General features: G+C 43.5%; 1 long non-coding RNA gene across 1 annotated transcript; it reads right to left on the bottom strand.

Annotated features, from left to right (window-relative positions):
* Window positions 1-2,833: 2,833 nt before the first annotated feature.
* LOC136572002 (uncharacterized) lies at window positions 2,834-5,518 on the bottom strand. Its single transcript, XR_010785729.1, has 2 exons — window positions 5,093-5,518; window positions 2,834-3,086 (listed from the first exon to the last, which is right to left on the bottom strand). It is a non-coding gene; the product is annotated as an uncharacterized lncRNA (long non-coding RNA).
* Between the last annotated feature and the right edge of the window lie 600 nt (window positions 5,519-6,118).

The raw sequence follows: 6,118 nt of genomic DNA, 5'->3' as shown, positions 1-6,118 counted from the left end.
GGACTCCTCCGATGTGGGGGGCAGGCTAACCTGCTCGGCAGGCATGCTGCTCCCTGCAGTTCCCCTCTGCTGTAGGGAGGGTTGCTCCCCAGAGCATACCGCCATCCCGTCCTGCGCATCCTCTGACTTGTCTGACCTGCTGTCACTGCTCACGTGCGCCATTCCAGAAAATCGCTCGTCGTTCAGGAGCTTTTCCTTGAACGGGCCACTGGCTTGTAGTATCCTGTATCTTTCATCTTTGTAGAAATCAACAGCCTCCTTGCAGGATTTAACTTTCTCTGCTGCAGTAATCTTTTTCCTTCCCCGTGGGGCTTTATCCACATCGCTGAGGGCAGTCTGCAGTTCCCTGAGGTATTTCCGTAGCTGCTTATCGACCTCCTCCTAGTCTTTTAAACTGGCCGCTATCCGAAACGCCATGTTAGTCACAGCCTCACCCCTCTTGTGCTCTCTTCAGCCGACACTTGTAGGTGCCTTTGCAGCACCGACCTTGCCTTTTGTTTGGCCTCGGGTCTTCCTGTGCTCCACGTCCTCCCTGGGAGTCTGGGTGACACTGCTCATACCCCGACTGGATCCTCTTCCCTCATTCCTCCCCCCTCCCGACTGGAGCCAGGGGGGGGGGGGGATCACGGAACTCCATAACAAATGGAACCCAGGAACTGTGCTCTATTCCTGGGATGCAGCAAGAGCTACACCTGCCTCTTGTGGCCGCACCCTGAAACCAGCAGAGCTCAGCACACACACATCCTTCTCCAGAGCTGCACTCACTATTCTGCTGGTGGAGTCACTGTGTACATACATTACTTATTCTGTACTGATCCTGAGTTACATCCTGTATTATACTCCAGAGCTGCACTCACTATTCTGCTGGTGAAGTCACTGTGTACATACATTACTTATCCTGTACTGATCCTGAGTTACATCCTGTATTATACTCCAGAGCTGCACTCATTATTCTGCTGGTGAAGTCACTGTGTACATACATTACTTATTCTGTACTGCTCCTGAGTTACATCCCGTATTATACTCCAGAGCTGCACTCATTATTCTGCTGGTGAAGTCACTGTGTACATACATTACTTATCCTGTACTGATCCTGAGTTACATCCCGTATTATACTCCAGAGCTGCACTCACTATTCTGCTGGTGGAGTCACTGTGTACATACATTACTTATTCTGTACTGATCCTGAGTTACATCCTGTATTATACTCCAGAGCTGCACTCACTATTCTGCTGGTGAAGTCACTGTGTACATACATTACTTATCCTGTACTGATCCTGAGTTACATCCTGTATTATACTCCAGAGCTGCACTCATTATTCTGCTGGTGAAGTCACTGTGTACATACATTACTTATTCTGTACTGCTCCTGAGTTACATCCCGTATTATACTCCAGAGCTGCACTCATTATTCTGCTGGTGAAGTCACTGTGTACATACATTACTTATCCTGTACTGATCCTGAGTTACATCCCGTATTATACTCCAGAGCTGCACTCACTATTCTGCTGGTGGAGTCACTGTGTACATACATTACTTATTCTGTACTGATCCTGAGTTACATCCTGTATTATACTCCAGAGCTGCACTCACTATTCTGCTGGTGGAGTCACTGTGTAGATACATTACTTATCCTGAGTTACATCCTGTATTATACTCCAGAGCTGCAATCACTATTCTGCTGGTGGAGTCACTGTGTACATACATTACTTATTCTGTACTGATCCTGAGTTACATCCTGTATTATACTCCAGAGCTGCACTCACTATTCTGCTGGTGAAGTCACTGTGTACATACATTACTTATCCTGTACTGATCCTGAGTTACATCCTGTATTATACTCCAGAGCTGCACTCATTATTCTGCTGGTGAAGTCACTGTGTACATACATTACTTATTCTGTACTGCTCCTGAGTTACATCCCGTATTATACTCCAGAGCTGCACTCACTATTCTGCTGGTGGAGTCACTGTGTACATACATTACTTATTCTGTACTGATCCTGAGTTACATCCTGTATTATACTCCAGAGCTGCACTCACTATTCTGCTGGTGGAGTCACTGTGTAGATACATTACTTATCCTGAGTTACATCCTGTATTATACTCCAGAGCTGCAATCACTATTCTGCTGGTGGAGTCACTGTGTACATACATTACTTATCCTGTACTGATCCTGAGTTACATCCCGTATTATACTCCAGAGCTGCACTCACTATTCTGCTGGTGAAGTCACTGTGTACACACGTTTAGTTACCTATCCTGTAAGAAATTGAAACACAAAGTCTATTGGAAAGATGCAGAATGTTTTTTTTCCCACCCGAATGGACTGGCAATTTAAGGACTCTAGGAATGACCAAAGGGGTCTTGTTGCTGTTTTTCTGATGTTGGCGCTTTTTGGAAATCCCATGCCCATCTCTTTACTGCATTGTATATGTGATTCTCACCCCATGTATGGTTGTGCGTGTTGCGTGCAAGTAACTGTAGGCAGGAGTGGCAATCTTGGATGGGGTTGGGGGGTCCTCAGAGTGGGAAGTATCACTGAGGAAGTAAGAAGGGAGGGGCTTTCATTAGGTTCTCTTCCTCTGTTTTCCTATCTTCCCTTCATTACTGGAGGGACAGCAGGTGCAGCACGAGAGAAGTCCTGGAGCCCGGCTGATAGGAGAAGCCTATAGGAAGACCACTCTACGACATTACTCTACACATCCCACACTGATGCCAATGATGATCCTCGGTCATCACACATAGTGGACTGTTGCCTCTATGGCCAAGAGGTGTGAATAAGTCATGGCGGTTGTACTAGACTCCCATAAAGCACGACAGCACACAGGGGGTGTTTTTAGGTTTTATTTACATTTTTCCCTCTTGGGGGGCTTTTCAGCCAGTGATTTCAGATTCCCATGTTTCTTTTTTAAGGTCGTGGGTTTCTTGAATTTTCATGAATTTGGAAAAAAAAATGAAAAAAACCACCAGAGAGATGATGATTAGAAGGACCCCGATCACGGTAGCGACAATATTCAGGCTATAGGCTGTACGGCCGTGCTCAGTGGCCAACTGTGAGTTATTCTTATGAGCGGCATCGCGGCTCTGCAAAGGAAAAGGAGAGATTCAGTAATGGCATAAGGGGCACAAAGAACATTTTTGTTACTTATTTCTGTTTCTGGAAGAGCTGAGTGACAGGCAATAAGACTGCCATTACACTCCTCCAGGGGGCACCACTCAGCTTTCTTAGTACCCTGAAAGGCAATTCTGCCCATGAATTCATTATACACCCTGCCCCCATATCTATTATAACTTGTCTATGCACAGTGGGGCAGTTTGTAATCAAAACAAATCTGCCCTCATGTGTACGCTTTATGTAACTATATGCTACGCCTCACACGCACTCCTCATCACCATAGCATCTACGGTGGGGGGAGGGTGGGGCACAGAATAGTAGGCATTGCACTCTTATGAAAGCTGTGTAAACGAAAATCTCGCTTTGCTGCCCATAGCAAATAATTTTAGCGCAGCTTTCATTTCTTATACTACTGAGGTGAAGTGAAAGCTGCATGGTGATTTTTTTTTTCCACTTTTTTCCATTTATTGTTTTTTGGGAGGCAATATTAACTAAATAAGCACTTGGGCTGTTTTTCTGGGGCTTATTTAATGCTTTTTTCCATGCAGGTTAAATTGTTTGTTCCATTTATTGTATAGGTTGTTACGGATACGGTGATACCAAACATGCTGTTTTTTTTTTTATAAACAATGGAAGGGAAAGTGTGCAAAAAAAGATTTTCTTATTGCCATATTTTATTGTTTCTTTTTTACTATTTTTATTTATTGTTATTTTTGTCCATTTTTTTCATGTCCTTGTCAGGGACTTGAACCTATGGAGTTCTGATCGCTATGTTAATATATTGAGCTACTTCTGTACTGCTATGTATTATTAGTATTATTAACAATCACAGGTCTTGGCAGATCCGGATGCTATTGTCTAGGATCAACATTGATCGCGGCATGTAAGGGGTTAATAGCAGGATCTGTGCCCTCGCAGTGGAGGGTGCATTTTGGGTTTGTTGCTTCTTTTTTATAGCGTTTGCCTGCAGGATAAATAGTGTGCTTAATTAATTGTACAGGTCGTTACAGATATGATACCAAACGTGGGTTTTTAATTATTTCTTTAAAAAAAATGGGAAGTGCAAAAAGAAGTTGTTTTTGTTTTTTTTTTGTTGTAAGTACTTTGATTTATTTTTTTACATTTGTAGCGGACTAGAACCTATGATCACACTTCTGTACTGCAATGCATTATCACTTCACATAGCATCACAGGCCATGGAGGACCCGGACGACGTTGTCTGGCATCCAGGTTGCCATGGAAACCCATTAACCCAATGCAATTATATAGCGAAGGATCGATGACGTCACAGAGGGAGTGTCATCCCTCTGTGAATGTAAGGCGTTAACTGCAGGAGGTCGGCTGTCAATCACAGGCAGCTCCTGCTGTGGATGCAGCAGCTTCATCCATAGGGCGTTGGTCTACATCCATTCATAGAGAGCCCTCCCCAGCCAGGACATGAAGGGGTTAAGGGTGTACACCAGGTCTGTGAGTGAAGATCGCACAACTTTCATATATGCTTATGTGGATATTTAGTGCATCCATGCTTCCTTTCCTTCTCCCCTCAATCATGTCTTACAGTAGACCTCCACCTCCTCCTGACACTATCTGCATATTTAGACTTATTAAACAAGACGTCATTCCGTCTCCTAATCGGCTGATAAACAGCGGCCACAACTTCTTATATAGACAGCAAACAAATGCGCAAAACATCAGTATGAGAGCAAGAAAAGAGAAGCATCTAAGAGGAAAATAGTGAAATAACAGAAAATACAATTATAAAAAGGAAAAAGAAACAAAAAAAAAAACTAATTAAACTTTGCAGGGAAAAAATAAAAAAAATGCACGAAAAACTGAGTATTGCAAGAAGGCAAAAAAAAAGAAAAAATATTTTAAAAAGCATTGAAAGAACAAAAAAAAATATTGAGTAAAAAAAAGTAAGAATAATAAACAAAAAAATACTATATAATAACAATAAGGATTTTTTGTCAGTTACCTTGATGGAGAAGATCACAGCAACGAGCCCAAGGGGCCAAAAGCAACAGACCACGTTCACGATGGACCAGATCAAATAATCCTTTGGTGGGGGCAGGGAGGGCACTGGACCCGGCTGCGAGGCTTCCTTATCTGAAGCGGGTTCGTACATTTTTTCCTGCTTCCCTCAATCAACAGTTGCAGTAGACTTGTGTGATGCTCCTGTGCTCCGTCTGCTCTGAGCACGGCGCTCTGGACAGTTGGATGTCTAGGGGTGGAGTTCTCCGGAAAAGGAATTCCTTGCAATATTTTACATGACTTCTTAAAGGGCCACTCCAGTAGATAGAACCACTCCTCATGTGTAAGAGGGTTTCCCATCAGCATTCAGTGTTGTTCTGTTTTTCTGGTATCCGTGACTCTGATGTCACCTTGATTTGGACACCATTTGGCGAGATTATGATGGAGCGCGCAGTGTCGGGTGTTGCTGCCAAATAGGACACCAGATCTATACAGCTTTATGTGTAGGGGTGGAGTTCTCCAGAACAGGAATCCTTGGCATATTTTACATGACTTCTTATAGGGTCACTCCAAATATGCTTTTTTTATTTTTATTATAACTATGGGAAAAGGGTGTTTAAAGCTTACATTACCTTTTTTCTAATACTGTAATTAATAAAACTTTTCAAACTTTTTTTTTTTTAGTCCCTATATGGAACTTGAACTTTGATCACTCATAGAGTACAATGGAATACCATAGTAGCAAGAAAGGCTGCAGGCATACCTACTCTACCTGTATCTGTTTCTTGATAGGTAATCAACCATAGCGGCCTGGGGGGGGGGGGCTTCAGAAGGCCAAAGACTGCCATGGCACCCGAACGGCACCTCAGAATTTCATTGCGGGGCGGGGGGAGGGGCTGTTCAGGGCATCTAAACGACACTATCAGAATGATAACGATTAGAGATGAGCGAGCGTACTCTCTAAGGCAAACTACTCGAGTGAGTAGTGCCTTATGCGAGTACCTGCCCGCTCATCTCAAAAGATTTGGGT

Source organism: Eleutherodactylus coqui, chromosome 6 (genome assembly GCF_035609145.1).
Source record: "Eleutherodactylus coqui strain aEleCoq1 chromosome 6, aEleCoq1.hap1, whole genome shotgun sequence".
Taxonomy (NCBI): Eukaryota; Metazoa; Chordata; class Amphibia; order Anura; family Eleutherodactylidae; genus Eleutherodactylus; species Eleutherodactylus coqui.
The sequence above is the reverse complement of the archived record's forward strand: the minus strand, read 5'-3'. Positions and strand labels throughout refer to the sequence as shown.